The following is a 19,977-nucleotide window of genomic DNA, read 5'->3' as shown; positions in this document are numbered from 1 at the left end:
TGGGCCAGGTGTTGCACACGGAAGGGAGAAGAGGGCCGAGCAGCCAGGGGGTGGGGAGGCCTCACCGAGACCGAATCCCGCGGGGGAGCCGGGGCGCTGAAGGGTTTTACACCGGAGGTGGGTGGGGTGCGCAGGATGTCTTTCTCGCAACCACCTGTGGGGGACGAGGGCCGGGAGGTGACGCTGGAAGCAAAATTAAAGGGTTCAGGCTGTAAAAGAAGAGTCCCCCCAAGTGGGAGAAGGTTCCAGAAACGTCTTAAGAAGTGCGACCGCCCTGTGGTGTGAGGGGAGGTGCGGCAGGCCTGGGAGGCGTGGGACTGATGCGAGCCATTTGCAGTCCGGGGCTCCCCATCCTCCAGCGACCACCGACAGGAGGCAGGGGTGAGGATGAGGCCCAGCAGGTGCAGATTCCAGCGGCAGCGCCGCGGAGCTCTGTCACCTCTACCTCTCTGTAACCTGGGCGCCGCCGGGCCTGCCGTACGTGTATCCGCCAGCGAGAACCAGCCGCAGGAATAAACACAGGGGCGACCTTCATCTACCGGGGGCCATGGGCTTTGCGCAAATGCCTGTGCAGAGACCTGAGGCACAAAGACCTGGACGCAGAGCCCCGCCCTGGAGAGGGCAGCACGGAGGGCCTCCTGAACGAGGAGACCTTTGGGCGAGTGAAAGAGTGAGCCGCAGACAGGCTGAATGCGTTTCCCGGCAGACACTTGTCAAAGGGGGAAAAAAGAAAAAACAAAACAAAACAAAACAAAACAAAACAAAAAAACTAGAGAAGCAGCAGCAGTGGCGGCGGCGGCCGGCGGGTCCTGGCAGAAGCACCCGCGGCCACAGATGCATCCGCCCGCCGGCCCCCGCTGTTCTCCCTCCCTCCGGCCTCCGTGCCGCGCCTTGGCTACAACAGCACCAGCTGACTCCAGAGAGGTGACAGGCAGCTCAGAGCGGGTGCACTCGTGGAGGGAGCCGGCGGATGACTTCGGGGGAAAAATGCTCATTCCCCCACAGTAGCAACTCCTTACCTGCTAAGAACAAAATGATCCAAACTCTGCCAAGGGTCTTAGAAAGCACCCAAGCTGACATGTTGAAGATTCCTGTCTGGTTATTTGATTTATCCTCAATGTAGTCAATGCTCACAGACCTCCAGGAACAGGTTTTTTTTTTTTTTTTTTTTTTCCTTTCTTTCTTTTTTTCTTTTGATTTTATTTGAAAGGCAGAGAGACAGAGAGATCTTCCAACCTCTGGGTCACTCCCCATATGCTAGCAAGGAGGCCAATGTCAGGAGTTAGGCGCTCCATCCGGGTCTCCCACGTGGGTGGCAGGAATCCAAGCACTTGGGCCATCTTTGGCTGACTTCCCAGGCTGGGCATTAGCAGGAAGCTGGATCGGAAGCCAAGGAATCAGGACTTGAACCAGACACTTCAATATGGGATGCAGGTGTTCCACAAGGCAACTCAAGCCATTGTGCCTGACACCTGCTCCGAGGAATAGCTTTCTTAAGAAATCACCATTAAAATCTAATTCCAGCATCTAATACTTCCTTTAAGGAAAAAGCCAAAAAATTTCTTGTTCCATTCAAACAAGCATAAAAGGAGCTTTTGGGGAAACGCAGGGGCTGGGTCCCAGGTGACTCCTCGGAACAAGCTGCAGGGGCCATGGAGGGGATGGAAGGGCAGCCGTGATGGGCAGATACGCATTTGCAGGACCAACTGGCTGACTCTGAGAAATGGGCCAGCAGGTGACTGTGAACGTTTTTTCTTAACAGAGAGGCTATAATACAGGGGAACCCTGGTGACTGCACCCCCAAGGTTGCGAGGAATTCAGAGCCTACCACAAAACTCTGCAAAAGACAAGCACATTCCCCAAGTTCTCCAGCTCCTCTGTACCTCTTAGACACACAAAGGCATTTCCAAAAGTGTGTGGAAAGTGGAATTCAAAGTTTATTTTGGTAAAAACCATTTTTAAAAGATTTATTTATTATTTATTTGAAAGGGAAAGCAAGAGCAGAACAGATATGAGATCTTCCATCTACTGATTTACTCCCCAAATAGCTGCAATGGCTGGGGTGGGGCCAAGCTGAAGCCAAGAGCCAGGAACTTCATCCGGGTCTCCCACGTGGATGTAGGAGCTCATGCATTGGGGCCATCTTTTGTTGCTTTCTCAGACACCTTAGCAGGGATCTGGATTGCAAGTAGAATAGCCAGGACTTGAACCAGTGTTCTGATATGAGATGCCAGCATAGCAGGTGGTGGCTTAACCTGCTGTGGTGCAAAACATTTTGAAATCAATCTGTGATTTTTTTTTTCATAATATACACTTTCCGAGAACATTTGGGAGATACCTCATGTATGTATTTCCATGAACTTTTGCAGTGTCCGTGTAGGCATCCCCCATATGGGCATCTCCTGCCCCAGCCCAGCCTGGTGTGCATGCTATGAGTCCTCCCCTCACTGGTATGTTCTAACACTGAGCATCAGGACAAACAGTTCTGTCCCTTAGGTCAGTGCTGAAGTGCTGGCTGCTATCAGCAAGCAAGCTGAAGTGGATGGCGGTAGCTGGCCCTTACAAGGACTGAAGTTATAGGTGCAGGGAAGTGAGTCCCAAGGAGACAGGACTGGGCAGGACCCCAGCAGCCTCCCAGCCTAATGGCCATGGGGCGCCTGCGCACTAGTGCCCCATAGTGGTGCGGGCAGGAAGGAGCAGAGACCAGGACATATTTCCCTCCCTCTAGTGATGAGCAGGGAGCTGAGGTATGAAGACCCCAGCCGCCTGACCCTGGGTGGAGAGGAGGCCTCACATCTCCCAGAAATCCCTGTGGCAGAGAGCTCTGGTTGTCCCAGAGGGAGCTAGCTTGAAAGCACTCCTTTTGGGCCAGCATTGCGGCACCATGGGTTACTCCACCCACATGACAACAGCATCTGATACCTGAGGCCAGTGCAAGTTCTGGAGGCAGTGCTTTCCGCCCAGCTCCCTGCTCCTGTGCCTGGGAAAGCAGCGGGTTATGGCCCAGGTGCTCGGTCCCCTGCACCATGAGGGAGATCAGCAGGCAGCTCCTGGCTCCTGGCTTCAGCCTGGCCCAGACTTGTCTGTTGCAACCATTTGGGGAGTGGACTAGCAGATGAAAGACATCTCTCTCTCTCTCTCTCTCTCTTTACCCTTCAAGTTAATAAGCCTTAAAATAAGACAGAATGCCTTTTATTGGACAATTTTTTTGCTTGCTGATGTCTCTTCTTAGTTTTAAATTATGAATGTACCTATTTACAGGGTACAGTCTGATAATTGGATATACATATTCAAGGTGTGATGATCAACACAGTTAATTCACATTTCCTTCTCCTTAGACATTAAAAAGTTCTTGGATCAACAATAACTGTACATAAGTATGAGGTGCAGTGTGGTATTTCAATAAGCATACACCATGTGCGCCAATCAAATCCGAGTAATTAACACTTGCCTCTCCCTAGCATTGCCTCGCGTGTGGCCTTGCAGCCCCTCTCTCCTAGTCCTTTGTGAAATACAGACTGTGTACTGCCCAGCACCAGATAGGATTCCTTCTGAATGACTGTGTCCAGCGCCGCTTATCCAGCCTCCCTCTCTGCCCACTCCCCACTACCCTCCACCACCGCCGGGGTCGCTGTTCTACATTCAGATCAACTTCTTTCGACCTTCCATGTAGAAGTGAGAATACGCAACATTTCTTCTCTCTGGTTCATTTTGTTCGCTAGTCTCATCTGCTTTGTTACAAATGACAGGGCGCCATTCTTTTTCATGGCCAAATAATATTCCATGGTGCGTTTATACTCAAATTTGCTTTACTCGTTCATCTGTTGATGGAGACCCAGGTTGCTTCTGTGCCTTGGCTCCTGTGGACAGTGCGGCCAGGGGCGTGGGAGTGCAGATGTCTCTTCAATAGGAAGCGCACCTCTTCCTGGTTTTCTCCCCCTCCCTGTCTCCCCCTCCCTTCTCACCATTGTCTCCTGTGATCAATGCCTAATAATTTGCTTGCCCTTCAGTCTTCCTCACAGCCTGCTTTGAGGGAAGCTGAACAGAACGCGATAGGATTGGCCCCAAAGCACCACAGGAAGTCATCACCTATAGCCACAGCAGGCTCGTGAGGTCTAACTATGATTCTTGGTGCATAAACTCGAGGAACTGAGATGCCAAGACAGCACACCCCTGACCTCTGGCAGCTTGGGAACAGCCATGCTGTGAAGCTTCAAGCTGGGCGCAAGAACCAAGCGAGATGCTCTGTCATGCGAAGTCTCAGGCTCATCATTTTTTTTTTTTTTTTTGATAGGCAGAGTGGACAGTGAGAGAGAGAGATAGAGAGAAAGGTCTTCCTTTTTTGCCGTTGGTTCACCCTCCAATGGCTGCCGCGGTTGCCGCGCTGCGGCCGGCGCACCGCGCTGATCTGATGGCAGGAGCCAGGTGCCTATCCTGGTCTCCCATGGGGTGCAGGGTCCAAGCACTTGGGCCATCCTCCACTGCACTCCCGGGCCACAGCAGAAAGCTGGCCTGGAAGAGGGGCAACCGGGACAGAATCCAGCACCCTGACCAGGACTAGAACCCGGTGTGCCAGCGCCGCAGGCGGAGGATTAGCCTAGTGAGCCGCAGCGCTGGCCTCAGGCTCATCACTTTTGAGGATTGCTTGGTATCCCATGGGTCTGTCCCACCCTGGATGCAGGCTCAGCTTCACTGGCTGCCCCCCACCCCCCCCAAGCCTTCCCAGGAGCCTGTGTGGAGAGGAGAACCACACTTGGTGTAAAGTTCTCCTGTGCCAGCCTGAGATTCTTAGTACTATAAGCAGAAAGGGTGATGGTTGATTTGAAGGGCACAGCAGCTGGGCGGGGTGGGAGGGACAGAGCAGGGGAGAGAGAGAGAGAGAGAGAGAGAGAGAGAGAGAGAGAGAGAGAGATATCTTCCGTCTGCTGGGTCACTCCATCTTGTACTGCTTTCCCATGCACTTTAGAAGGGAGCCGGATTGGAAGTGCAGCACCAGGACTTGCACTGGCAATCCAGTATGGGATGCCAGTGTTTTCCAAAGTGACTTAACCCGCTGTGCCCCAGGGCTAGCCTCTCTGAATACTCTTTGAACAAGAAACTCTGCATTTTCATTTTGCACTGGGCCTGAAAGTTGATTATCTGGCGCTGCCTGCACAAGGCAGATAACCTACCCTGGGAGTGCCTGCCCCCAACCCAATTGTCCTCCTCTGTAAATAGAACAGTTCCTACAATCAAGAAAGAGAACATTATCCAACTGGCCAAGATAAAAGTCCTTCAACAATCTACTCCATTGGCAGGATTAGGGAAAATAAACATGCTCACAAACTAGTGGCATAATGCTACCTGGTCCACCTTTTTGTAGTGCAGTTTGACAGCATCTTCCCTAAGGTCTTCATCCAGCAGACAGACTTCTGTGCTTGATCAAGGAAGTTTGCACAAGGACATTCACGGCAGCATCATTAAGAGAACTGATGGTGCCTTTCTAAGTGAGTCTCGGGAGGGGCTGAGTGAACAGCACCTGTGTCGTGGAATACTACACGGCCATTCCAGAAAGTGGACTGACACAGGACTCTCCAGAGATATCGCAAAGTGAAGAGGCAAGGTGCAGAACGTGTGCATAGTAACTTATGATTTTATTTTTAAAAAATGAGGGCTCCATACCCTCCTGCAAGCACCAGCTGGCCCTGGAGGGCCAGACACAGAGCTGGTGCACTATGTCAGAGCAGACTTGGGGAATGGGAGACAGAGACAGGAGAGCAACAGATGGGTCACCAGCGCAGTGCCCCTGACTGGTAGTCTCACTTTCCATGGCTTCAGTTACCCAGCAGCAACCACAGTCTGAAAATATTACATGGAAAATTCTAGAAATAAAGAGTTTGTACGTTTTAAATGGTGTGCTGTTCTGAGCAGTGTGATGAACCCTCGGGCCATCCTGCTCCCTCCCAGGGAGGGTGTGAATCATCCCTTTGTCTGGCAGGTGCACGCTGTACAGCTTATCTGCCCGCCTGCTAGTTCCGGTTATCAGATCCCGTGCTGTGGTGTTGCAGTGTCTGCGTTCAGGTCACCCTTTGATTTTACTTGACAGTGGCCCCAAAGCACAAGAGCAGAGCTGCACAGGCGGCCCCAGGGCGTGACCCACAGCAGCACAGATGAACTCTGTAGGAGAAACACAGCACAGACAAGGAGTCTTACAGTCCGTGGTTTCAGGCACCCACTGGGGGGTTGGGTAAAGGGGAACCTCTTTATTTATACTTGATTCGCATATTTGAGTTTTCAGGCTCCTGGGCAGGGGTGACCAGGACTAAACAGCCACTTGAGCTCATTTCTGAGTTGGGGCGGCAGCAAATTCTCATTTTTCTCCTGGAGCTGCTATCCTAAGTTTCCAAGTTAAAATTCTTTTGAAAATTAGAGAAAAATAAAACCTCTTTTTTTAAAAAAAGTTTGTTTATATGTTTGGTTTTTTTTGAAAGGTGGAGTGACACAGAGAGGGAGAGAGAGAGAGAGATAGAGAACTTCCATCCACTGGTTCACTCTCCAAATGCAGGAGCCAGGAACTCCATCCAGATCTCCCACGTGGGTGGCAGGGGCCCAAGCACTTGGGCCGTCTTCCACTGGCTTCCCAGGCCCATTCGCAGGGAGCTGGGTGGGAAGTGGAGCAGCCGGAACTCACTGGAGCCAGCACGATGATATGAGGTACTGGCGCCACAGGCAGTGGCTTGATCCACTTTGCCACAATGCCGATGCCTGTCCTCCTCTCCTGATGAATTTGTGTATTTTCCCTGTGTTGAAAATAAGACCGGCAGTGGGCAGTTGGCCTAGCAGTTAAAGTGACAGCACACCTGTGTCCCTGACCAGCGTGCCTCAGCTCAAGTCTCTGCTCAGCTCCTGACTCCAGGTTCCTGCTAATGCAGACCCCAAGAGGCAGTGGCAATGGCTCAAGGAAGCAGGTCCCTGCCACACACATGGGAGACCTGGGTGGAGTTTCAGGCTCCTGGCTTTGGCTTGGGCCAACCCCTGCCATTGCAGCTACTTGGGGAGTAAACCAACAGAGGGAAGATCTTCTCCCCCCTGCCCCTTCACTCTGCCTTTCAAATAACAAATCTCTAAAAATAAATGCAAATAAGAACGAGAAGTGAGTGGGTCTCCACTTCCCCTCGGCTCCAGGAAGCTCTGCCAACAATTAAGTTAGCCTCTGGGCTGTGGGTTAAGCACTTTCCTTTCCTCTGGACTTGATTTTCTCTTTCTATGTCCTTGTTTCTCTTTTTGTTTGAAGTTAGGGTTGGTTTCAATGCATATGGGCTAACGTGATAGCCTAGGTTTTCAGCTGATATTTTTTCCCTTCCCACATTTCCTTTCCTCCCCCTCGGTCAACAGGACCAGGTGGGATCCTTTCCTCAGGGAAGCCACGTCACCTTAGATGCGTTTCCAGGCGCAGGTGCTGAGCCAGGGGTGGGATGGGGCGGGGAGGGGGCGTGGTTGGGGTGGAGAGAGCTGATCTGGGAGAGGGGGTACTGAATGAGGCGGAGCAGGGCTCCTGGAACCTGTCGGCTGGGAGGGTGGAGCAGAGCAGGAACCCCACCTGCTGAGAGAAACCTGTTCCACAGGAGCTCATGCCCTGCTTCCCACGCGAGGCTCAGGGAGAACGCCAGCCCCACGGCAGAAATGGCTGTGTGCTTAGACAGTGAGCCTGGGACTACCTCCCAGAGTTTCCCACGCTCCAGAGGGTACAGGGATTGTGCAAAACAACTCCCCTATGGCCACGGAAATGGGAGTCTGGGAGGGGCCTTGTGGGTGAGAGCCAGGACCGTGTAGCAGCATCCTTCAAGGTCAAGACCAAAGCGAGATGCTGCCATAGGCATGGACCTCAGCTAAGGATGGTGTCTGCCTGGACACCTCGGAGGCCTCAGAATGGAGAGCAAGCTGGGGATACTCTAATGTGGCTGAGGTGAGCTTTCTGTCATTTGGCAAAATGGTGCTCCCGGCAGAAATGGACTTGCTTCCCAGAGAAGTCACGATACGATGTTCCTCAAAATGTTCGTGGAAAATGCCATTCGAAGTTTCTTGGGTGCAAAAAAATTGTGAAGTGCAAAATGTCCATGGAAAGTGTGTATTGTGAAAAGCTATGCTTGGATTTCAAAATTCCATTGCACCACAAGAAACTTATCTTTTGTGTATTTAAAAAAAAAATTGGGGGGCATGGAGACAGGGTTGGTTCATTCCCCAAGTGCCTATAATGTCCCCCAGCTGGGGCCAAAAACGGAAGTCAGGAACTCAATCCAGGGACCTTTACCCGCTGCCTCCCAGGGTGTGGATTAGCAAGAAGCTGGAATCCGTGTGGAGCTGGCGCTTAAATTCATTTTTTTCTATGAACTTGAAAGCACTCTAGTCTATCTGGTGGATCTGAGTCTGCAAGTTCCCTATAATGAAACAGAGAAGCAAATCCAAGAAAGCAGCACAGAGGCTTATCCAAAAATTAATCCCTTCTAGAACTTTCCATAGGAGAGAATGCAGGCCAGATTGCCTCCTTAGGAGGCCTGGGACTTTCCCTCTGACAAGGACAGAATTTCCCGGTAAGGGACCCAGCTAAGGGGGTTCCGTGGGCTGATGAACCAGGGAGCAATCCGCCTCGCTGTGTCCTTCCTCCTGTGACAGCCGTCTTCTGAATCAACCGGAGCCACCACTCAGCACCGAAAATGCCCTAGAAACCCACGGGTGCTTGGGAAGAAGTGGCGTGTTCGCAGTAATTTTTTTGGCGTTCATAGCTAATGTCGGCCTTTACTGCCACTCGGAATAACAAGCGAATCCTTGTCCGATCCTGAAAGCTCTGGCTGGTTCCCTCCACTCACAGAGACCAGAGCTGTCAGCTGGCGTCTCACCCATCTGACCATTAGTTTACTTGTCTTTCAAATGAGCATAAGAATAATTTCTTTGTGGGGGACTGATGCTGAACAGATGTTCACCAAGCCCCACAGGAGCACCGTGACAGGGCCCTCCGTAGGACTGGGACTGTTGTTATGTAATAATTTTTCCTTCTCGTTTTGATTAAAAAATGATCCATGCACATCTACGTGCACAAATGTGTCACTGCTAATGGGGACATGCGCACTGCAGGCGGCCGCGCGCGTGCTGGAGCAGCCGATGCCGCCCAGCGCGCCTCCTGCACTTTAGCTTTCTGCACGCACGTGACGGTGGGGGCGCCGCCACTGACCTGTGGGTGCCGAACACGGGTGCCCAAGGGCTCCGCCGGCAGTGCCGTGATAGGCAGCCAGGAGCCACCTTACCGTAGTCTCTAGTGCCCTCTGCTGTAATTCGGGAAACAAACGCTTCTTGAGGGAGCCATAACCGTCTACCTGCAAGGAAGCAAAACGAACTGCTCTTGACTTCTCTCAGAAGTTTGCACCTGACTCAGTTCACTTCTGGTCACGCCCTCTGCTACGGTAGCTCCGGTTCTCCGCGCAGCGTGCATTTTGTAGGGAACGAGAGGAGAGGGTTGTGAGGCCTCTGGCACCCAGGAAGGTCCGTGTTTAAGGACAGGAGATGCTGCTGACTCGGACTGGACCAGGATGCGCTGTCCACATGTACTGAATCAGCCTCCAGCTCACACGCACGTGCGATGAGGAAGGTCCACTTAAAAGTTATCCACCTGCGCTCGGACCTTACGGCTGTCCTCGAGTTATGGAGCTGGGGGCTAGGATTCCCACGTGGAGCAGATGTCCGTGACCCCAGCCTCATCGCCCACTCCAACTTGGAGGGCAGTGGGACCAAAAAAAAAAAAAAAAAAAAAGCAATGGCCCGCATCCAGACGAGGTCTCCCCGGGCAAGAAACAGACTTTCGGGGAGATCTTCGGGAGAGGGCACTCACCCTGATTTCACACAGGCCCCAAGCGGCTGCCTTCCCTGGGCTGTGTGGTCGCGGGGCCAGTTATTGTTAGATTTTGCAGCCTGGTGCTCCTGGTTGGGTTTGTCCCCTCTGTCTGTGCCTTTCTGTTACACCTGGAAGTGGCTCCGGGACGGCGGGTTCATTGTCTCTGTAAGGGAAAATGATATTTGCCCATTAATTCCAACTCCAGCCCTCCCAGCCCCATATAAGGCACGGTTAATATCATCTCACTGTAGACGACCCTCGGAGGAGCAGGAAGACAATTTGTGGGGGAAAGGAATAAGAGGTAGTGCACATCTAACAGGAATGTTAATATTTACTCGTTCTGCACGCGCTATCTGGGAGGCAACACGGCGGCTAAGTGGGGATTACATCTTCAATTAAGTAGTGGTGGCGGGGGAGTTGGTGATGTTTCACACAGGGAAACTGCCGAAATCATACTTTAAGGAGAATAATTTTTTTAAAAGCTACAAAAAAATTGAAAGTAAAGCTCAAGGGAAAAAAATAGAAGGAACATTTCTGTTTAGGGAATCCTAATATTTTGGCTGAACACATTATGTAAAATTAAATACTATTTTAAACCAAGGAGATATAATATCTAATTAAGTTTCTGTGGTTGATGGGCTTTGAGAGGATTGTGAATGTTACATCCATTGAACTGAAAGAAGTAGAAATATTAAATAACACTGTTCTATAGTGACTCTCACCCAGACATCTAAGCCGACTTCCATATTCCACTCTCACTCTGCCCCTACCTCCAACTCACGGAAGACATGAGCAAGAAAATGAGAATGTGCACACCGCTCTCATTAAGCCCCGGAGCGACCCTGAGGAGCAGGTATCAGGAACTGTCAGCTTCATTTCCGAGCTGCCACCGTGGGCTCTGGCAGGCCCAGGGACTGCATCCGAGGTCATCTACTGAGTCAGGGTGAAGAAAGAACAGAACTGCCGACTCCCAGCAGCACCTGCAGCTTCCGCCCCACAATGCTCTCTGCTCCACCGCAAGCAGAATGTGCACTTTGGGAAGTGCAGGCTTCTGTGATGGACAGAGCTACCAGCGAGCCCTCAGGGTTTAAGGCTGTTTGGCATTCTGGGAGAATTTCAATGTAAAGTGTGTAGAAACCAGAGATGTAAGATTCGTTTGAAAGGGTTGTTGACTTTTAAGATTAGTTACTATGTGAAGGCATTTTCAAGTTAACTTTAAACCATAATTCTTTTTTTAAATCACTTTTTGAAATGTTATTTATTTAATTTGAGAGAGAGAGCGCGTGAGAGTGAGTGAGTGCTCTTCCATCTACTGAACCATTTAGTTCATTCCCCAAATGCCTGTGACAGCCAGGGCTGGACTAGGCTGAAGCTAAGAGCCGGGAATTCCATTTGAATCTTCTACATGGGAGGCAGGGACCTAAGTACTTGAGCCATCAGCTGCGGCCTCCCTGGTGCACATGAGCAGGAAGTAGGGTTGGAAGCCGAGTGAGGACTTGAACCCAGGGAGCTCACTATAGGCTGCAGGTGTCCCAAGTGACTGCTCCACGGCTACACCAAATGCCTGCCCTCAAACCACGATTGTTAAAGACGGGAAATCCAGAGATCACCATGTGCTTTTTTGGTGGACAATTTTTTAAATACTTACCTTAAGTAGTAACCTTTCTCAAACTGGGTAAAATCAAAATACCTACCTATACCAAAAAGCAACACAGATGGAGACAATATCCCAAGGGTAAAGACTGACTGTTTCAATCACAGTTCATTGGATTTTCCCTGGAAATGTACTGTTCGAGATGTATAATGAAAGAACTAATCCACCATCTTAGAAGGTTGAAGTTTTAGTAATATCTATTCTGTCTGTAGTTCCTGTCATAAAGTCAGCAGGGTTATACTTAATATTTTTTTAAAAAAAGAACTCTCAGGACATCTTCATACAGAGCTGAAAGAAATGTGGTCAGAAGGCTATTTGAAATTGGAATATTCAAGTAATAATTTGGCAGTATAGGAAGTCATTTAAATAATTAAAAATGAGGAATGAACTTGGAGAAGTTGCTCTTTGGTGGTCGCTGTTGCTTGGATTGCCACGAGCGAGAAACTGATTTTCAGAATAGATCACCGGGCAAAGCAAGTGCTTCTGACAGGACTCGCAGGCAGGATTCTAGAAATTCCAATCATTTAACAAATTGCAGCATTAAAAGTCATAATAGGTCTAAAAGCCATTCTTAAAAGAACTTACTAAGTAATTTGACCTACATAATCATCTTGTTAAATTCATTTGATATCATGAGACAGTTAGTGAAATATGCATAGTACATTATATTAAAGAGAAAAGTGCCCGTCACTGGAATCTGATGTGCACTTTGGAATCGCAGCTTTTAGTTGTCTATAAAACTCCTAGACATGATTTGATTTGATTTGATTACTGTTATATCATTTTACTTTGTAGCATATAGACAGGGATTACAGGTCTGCTATTGCTTACTAGGAAATATTTAACAGAGGATGTTTTATTTATTAGCATAAAGAGACACAGCGGATTATTGGGTAAGTAAAGTGATGATACGACTGCCAGACTTGTCAAAAATATAGCTCTAATTCAATAGCAAGGCGACAGCCAGTCTCTCGGTTGATCTATGCCGAAGCAAACCGGCTCTGAGAGCAGGACATTGTCCTCTCAAATGGATCTTTGTAAATTTCTGTAATTGCACAGTATCAAAAACAAACAGCAGCAACAACAAAGCCACAGAGTGATTTCTCAATTGTCAGTTGACTTTTTATCTGCCGTGAGCCCCTGCATTTTATCTTTTGCATTCCTAACAGCCCAAATCAATAACAGAGAATGATACTTAATGTTACTAATCTTTGTGGGGAACACAATATTTTTTATAAGAACTAAGTTGAGAAATAAATTCAATAAAAGGTAGCAAGGGAAGAAAGGAACTAGCATTTATTGAGTGCCTTTTGTGTACTGGATACTATTTCATAAATAACAGTATTCACAAAAAGCCATCTCATTTAATCCTACATAAAGCTGCAATGTGAATAAAAAGTTATTTATTTATTTATTTTTATGTATTTGACAGGTAGAGCTACAGACAGAAAGAGAGCTTTCACCTATGGTTAACTCTCCAAAGGCTCACAACAGCCAGGTCAGTGCCAGGCGAAAGCCAGGAGCCCTGCACTCCATCTGGGTCTCCCACAAGGGTGGCAGAGACACAAGTTGCTTGGGCCATCACGGCTGCCTCCCAGGGCCTTAGCAGGGCGTTAGCAGGAAGCTGGAATCCGCAGCAGAGCCAGGACTCAAGCCCAGGCACTCTGACATGGGATGTGGGGGTCCTAACCGCTGGGCCCAATGCCTGCTCGGAGAAACTCATTTTTAAATGTTGAATTTGAAGTGTGGAGATCTGGTGACACAGATTCACGTTCTTCTCTTTCTTTTTCTTCTTTTCTGGTTCTTGCTAGTTAAGTCCTACAAGTAAAAGATGCTGAGAATTTCACATCTGATTGTGAGAAAGCGCTAGCACCACGAGCATACTTACTGCATGCGTGTCCATAGCTTATCTACTCCTAACTATTCAAAGGGAATACTTGTTCAGGACGGGCTTTTTTTTTTTTTTTTTTTCATACTATTTGTTGAACTCTTTACTTAGTATAGAGCTATTCATATGTGTATAATTTAATTGAAAATAGATCAGTAAAAATAAGAATGGGACTAGGAGAGGGAGGGGGAAAGAGGGTGGGGAGTGTGGGTGGGAAGAATCACTATGTTCCTACAGCTGTATTTATGAAATGTGTGAAATGTGTACCCCTTAAATACAAGGTTTCTGGGGAAAAAAAGAGAAATACTTGATTAGAAGTTTACTCTGCCATAAAATATATCTTCCCTAAAAGAGCTTCTCTCGGCTAATCTCGGGATTTAAACAACTGGTGAGGTCACATCCTTCTATTTCTTTTTTCAGCACAAAATTAGCGCTATTTCCGATAAGACGTTCCAGACCCTGATGTACGGCCAGCTACAAGCCCGGGGTCGCGGTGTACCGGTTCTCCGTCCTCTCCCGCGCGGTGGCAGTTTAGGTTCACAGCGCCCTCTGCTGGCGCTCCGTGAGCACCGCCGCTTCCTGAGCGAGCGGGCGGCCGCGGGGAGGAGCGGCCTCCCCGGTCTCTCCCGCCAGAGCCTCCTCCCGTGAACGCTGCCCGAGAGCGCAGGTGCACGCGGGCTCGCGGGCCCGCCGCGCCCCGGCTGCACGCCCAGGCTGCCTCCCTCCGCGCCGCCCGGGAGCCCGGGACCCGGCTCGGCGCTCGGGCAGCCCCTGAGGGCGTCGTCCGCTAGCCCGGCCCAGCCGCACGGGGCTCCGCGGCCGCCGCTCGCTGGGTCGCTCGGCCCCAGGCCCGGAGTCGTGCGTGGCTCCCCTGCCCCTCTCCTGGCACCACCGGTGTCCGTGGGTGGATGGCTGTGCCGCGGGACATGGAGACTCGGCGGCGCTTCCTCTGCAGGTGCGCGGGCGGGCGGCCGTGCGGGGCGACGGGCCGGGGGGCTCCGGCTCCCTCCCCGCGCGCCTCCCTGCGCCCGCCGCGTCCGCCAGGCCTGGCCTTGGTTTCCAGGTGGCAACCCGGTGTCTGCCTCTCCCGGACCCTGTGCGCGGCCCACCACGGGCCCCAGCTCCCGGCCCGCGGTAGAGGTGCCCGGGCCTGCGGACCCACCCTCCGAGACCCCTGGGCTGCGGGCGCCTGAGCTGCTCAACATCTGGCAGAATACAGCGTTGTCTAAGTTACCTGGCCTAATTCAGCTTGAGCACACACTGTTTGATTTAAATAAACATCAGTAAAACCCAGTTGAGGGCCGGCGTTGAAGCACAGTGAGCTAAGCCTCCCCCACCACACACACACACACACACACACCCCGTATGGGTGCCAGCTCCCTGCTAATGCACCTGGGAAAGCAGCAGAGGGTGGCACAAGTGCTTGGGCCCCTGCACCCACGTGGGAGACCTGGATAGACTGCTGGCTTTGGCCAGGCCTAGCCCTGGCTATTGCAGCCATCAGGGGAGTGAATCAAGGCATGGAGGATTCTCTCTCTCTCTCTCTCTCTCTCTCTCTCTCTCTCTCTCTGCATTTCAAATAAATCTTTTAAAAATCATGTACATTTTGACAACACATAGACAATTCTGAAAACTAAAAAGCTAATCCCACCACTCAGAGGTAACTTCCATTAACATTTTGATGCATTGAAAAAATACACTCTATGTATTTACTTATTTATTTGTATATGGGCCTCCTGTGAAACCCTTGGATCAGATCCGCACTGTGGCCCTGTCTCTGGCCACATACGTGTGTGTGTGTGTGTGTGTTCATGCTTTATGTATAGGTGGCAAATTGAAAAAGGTATATAAAGTACACAGTTTGATTTCTTTTTTTTAACATTGATTGCCTTTATTTGAAAGTCAGAGTTACACAGAGACAAGGAGATACAGAAAGAGAGAGATCTTCCATCTGCTGATTCACCTTCAAATGGCAATAATGGCCAGGGCTGGGCCAGGCTGAAGCCAGGAACCAGGAGTTTCATCCGGGTCTCCCACATGGATACAGGGGCCCAAGCACTTGGGCCATCCTCCACTGCTTTCCCAGGAGCATTAACAGGGAGCTGAATCCAAAATGGAGCAGCAGGGGCTCAAACAAACACCCATTTGGGATGCTGGCGCTACAGGGCCGCAGTTTATGCCACAATGCTGGCCCCAGTTTGATTTCTGATATATTTATATGTTGTGAAGTGATCGCCATGACCAAGCTAGAGTCACACATTTGCCACCCAACACAGCTATCTTTTTCTGCACATGTCATAAAGAGCTACTCTCTTGGCAGCTTTCAAGTTCACGTTCCAATACTGTTATGACAGTACCATGTGCATTCCTCCTGCATAACTGAAGCTTTGTATCCTTTGGCCAACGTCTTCCCATCCCTCTCCCCACCAAGCCCCTGGCAACCTTTGTGCTTTTAGGAGTCACAGTGGTTTAGAGTGCACGTGGCAGTGAATCTGTGTGGCATTTGTCTTGCTGTGCCTGGCTGATTTCTTTCAGCATAATATCCTCAGGTGCATGCATGTCATTAGAAAATGGGAAGATTTCTTTCTTTTTTAAAATATTTATTTATTTGAAAGGCGAAGTTACAGAGAGAGAGGTCTTCCATCCTCTGGTTCGCTCCCCAAATGGCTGCAACAGCCCAGGCTGGTTCCAAGAACCAGGAACTTCTTCCAGGTCTCCCATGTGGGTGCAGGGGCCCAAGGACCTGGGCCATCTTCCTCTGCTTTCCTGTTTGCATTTGCAGATAGCTGTATCAGAACTGGAGCAGCCAGGATTCGAACCGACGCCCATATGGGATGCCAGCACTGCAGGCAGCAGCTTAACCTGCTGTGCCCCAACACCAACCCCTGTTTTTAATTTTTGAGGAAACTTCACACTGTTTTCCATAGTAGCTGTACAGTTTACGCCCCCACCAACAGTGTGCAAAGGTTTCCTATTCTTACCAACACCCAGGGGAGGCGACACCTCATTCTGGCTTTGATATGCATTTCCCAGATGATAGTCATGTTGAGCCCCTTTTCAAATACTTGTTGGCCTTTAGTATGTCTGCTTTGAGAAATGTCTGTATAAGTTTTTTGCCTATATTATTATTATTTTTTTTTTAATGAGAGAGCAAGCTCGATCCCATCCATTGATTCACTTCCCAAAATGCCTGCAACAGCCAGGCCAGGCAGAAGCCAGGAGCCAGGAACTCAATTTATGTCTCCCACGTGGCTGGCAGGGACTCAGTTACTTGAGCCATCACCATTCCTTCCCAGAGTCTGTATTAGCAGGAAGCTGGAGTCAGGAAGTAGAAGCAACATTGAACTCAGGTACTCTGATATAGGACACAAGTCTTAACTGGCACCTTAACCGCTGGGCCAAACTCCCACCCTGTCCCCTTTTTAAAGTACCTTTAATCCTCCAACAACTGGTTCACTCCCAGTATGCCTCAACAAGACCTGGTGCCAGACCAGGCCAAAGCCAGGAGTCAGGAACTCCACCCAGGTCTCCCACATGGGTGGCAGGGGCCAACGTAAATGAGCCACCATCTGCTGCCTCCCAAGGTGCACATTAGCAGAAGCTGGTCACAGGTGGAGCAGGACTCAAACTCAGGACTCCAACATGGGATGCAGGTGTCCCCGGGGGAGGTTTAATTCCCTGTGCCACACCTGTCATGCCCCCCTCATTTTTTAAATTAGATTTTTTTTGTTTGTCTGCATTCCTTGTATATTCTGAACACTAATGCCTTATCTGATGTATGATTGTGGATGTTTTCTCCCATTCTGTAGATGACCTCCTGACCGTGTTGATTATTTCGCTGGCTGTGCAGCTTTTCATTTGATGTCATTAGAAAATGGGAAGATTTCTTTCTTTTTTAAAATATTTATTTATTTGAAAGGCGAAGTTACAGAGAGAGAGGTCTTCCATCCTCTGGTTCACTCTTTCTTTGCTGTCTGTCTTTGCTTTTGTTGACTGTGCCTTTGGTGTCTCATCTAAAACTTATTGCCCAGAAATTGTGTCAGAAAGCTCTTTCTTTAAATTTAATTTTGTAGTTTCACTTTTTCCCATCTTACATCTAAGTCTTTAATCCGTTTCTAGTTGATGTTTGTAACTGCTGTAAGAAAAGAGTCAAATTTCATTATTATTATTATTATTATTATCTGAAAGGGAGAGAGAGAGAGAGATCTTCCATCCACTGGTTCACTCCCCAGAATGTTGCAGTGGCCAGCACTGGGCCAGGCCAAAGCCAGGAACTTCTTCCCTGTCTCCCACGAAGGTAGCAGGGGCCCAAGCACTTGGGCCATCCTCCACTGCTTTTCCCAGGTCATCAGCAGGGAGCTGGATAGGAAGTGGAGCAGCTAGGACTCAAACTGGCACCTATATAGGATTCTGACATCATGAGCGGTAGCTTTACCCACTATGCCACAATGCCACAACCCCCCTCCCCCATTTCATTCTTCTGCGTGGAAATCCAGTTTTCTCAACACCATTTTTGAAGACGATGTCCCTTCTTCACTGTGTGCTCTTGGTATCCTTGTTGAAAGTTAGTTGACTGCAAATACATGGACTTTTTTCATCATTTCTTTTATGTATGTGCGTATTTAACTTGAAAAGCATAGTGATAGGAAGGGAAGGAGTGGGTGGGAGAGGAAGAGAAAGAGAGAAATAGAGAGAAAGAGAGAGAGAGAGAGAATTTCATTTCAATTGTTCACTCCCAAAGCCTCACAACTGGGCCCTGCTGCCTTCCAGGGATCATCTGCTGCCTACCAGGCACATCAGCAGGAAGCCAATTGAAAGTAGAGGCAGGAGTCAATCCCAGGCATCCTACTTAACCTGCTGCGCCACAATACCCGCCCCTGCGTGGAATTGTTTCTGAGTTCTACAGTATGCTCCATTGGCCTAAATGCCTGTTTTGAATGCCAGGGCCAAGCTGTTTTGATTATTGTGGCTTTGTGGTATATTTTGGGATTTTTTTTCTGTGTTGTTCCCAAAATTAAATGATTACTTAAAAAAGTGTGCCACACTGTATAGAAATCAACATTCTCTCTTGTAACTGTGCATCTGGAATTATAGAAGTGTCGCCGTCCCTGCCTCTCAACTTCACATTAGCATTCTCAGGTCACAACAGTAAGTCTGGGGGCCAGCACTGTGGCGTGGTAGGCTAGATCTCTACCTGCAGCACCAGCATCCCATATGGGCACCAGTTCATGTCCCGGCTATTCGTTTTCCAACTCAGCTCCTGCTAATGTGCTTGGGAAAGCAGTAGAAGATGGCCCAAGTGCTTGGGCCTCTGCAGCCACGTGGCAGACCTGGAAGAAGCTCCTGGCTCCTGACTTCAGATCAGCCCAGCCCTGGCCATTGTGGCCATTTGGGGAGTTAACCAGCAGACAGAAGACCTCTCTCCCTTTCTATTTGTAACTCTGCCTCTCAAATAAATAAATAGATCTTTAAAAAAAAAAAAAAAGTCTTCCCGAAAGGGACCTTCTGGAGAAACAAGCTATTTCCTCACTCATATCTCCCTCTTTTGGTGGCATGCAGCAGCAATCTATCCAGGAACTGTGTACTGGGGAGAAAGGACAGCACCCACCAGCAAGCCCACAGCTGTTCACAGTCATAAGATTAGAGCAAGCACAAAGGGGTGGGTCAACATGATGGCAAAAATGCCTGTGACAGCTTGGGAGTCACTCATTGCATTTGTGGTGGACGCCCCACTGTCAAGTGCCAAGTATCAACCAGGTAGGCCAGTGAGGTACAGAGCCACGAAGAAATTACGTCACCCAGGAGGCAAGGAATAAGACCCCCAGAAACTCCTAGGATGCCTTCTTCCTGCCAGATGGCTACTGGGCAGTCACGAAGTCCACAGTACTCAGTGACCTGCACCACAGATCTCAGCATGATCCCATGCAAGGGATGTGTGATGAGGGTGGCAGCAGATGGAGCGAGCGATGAATGATCTCTTGAGTTGTCTCTTTGAGAACTTGGTCAAAAGAAGATGAGACTTCTTTCTGGAACTTTCTAGATCCCAACTCCTTGACCTTGTCACGCTCCTGATAACGCTGTAAAACTTTATCACCGACCACAGTTCCAAAGACTCCTGAACACAGACTTTGTGAACAACCCACACCTCCCATCGAAGCTAGCAATGCCCTTCTGTTATGGCAGAAGAGACCAGGAAGTTGACATATTTGCCACCCAAAAATATTTTGTTCTATTGTTGGAGGAAGAGGCTCATATCCAACATGAGTGGCTAGGACAGGACGGTGAGACCAGAGCCCAGGAGCACCTGGCTGGCCATGTCCGCCATGATGGCATCTGTGGATGGACAGACAGAATGAGACATCAAGTGACCGAGCTGGCCCCAGGTATTTTGTGATACATATATATATATATATATATATAGTTTATTTTATTTTATTTATTTGACAGGAAGAGTTACAGACAGTGAGAGAGAGAGAGAGAGACAGAAAGGTCTTCCTTCCATTGGTTCACCCCCAAAATGGCCACAATGGCTGGAGCTGTGCCTATCTGAAGCCAGGAGCCAGGTCCCTC

General features: G+C 49.4%; 1 pseudogene; it reads right to left on the bottom strand.

Moving 5' to 3' along the window:
* Positions 1–18,528: 18,528 nt before the first annotated feature.
* LOC133758487 (mitochondrial carrier homolog 2-like) lies at positions 18,529–19,732 on the bottom strand (annotated as a pseudogene).
* Between the last annotated feature and the right edge of the window lie 245 nt (positions 19,733–19,977).

Source organism: Lepus europaeus, chromosome 4, assembly GCF_033115175.1.
Source record: "Lepus europaeus isolate LE1 chromosome 4, mLepTim1.pri, whole genome shotgun sequence".
NCBI lineage: Eukaryota > Metazoa > Chordata > Mammalia > Lagomorpha > Leporidae > Lepus > Lepus europaeus.
This window is presented reverse-complemented; position numbering and strand designations above follow the sequence as displayed.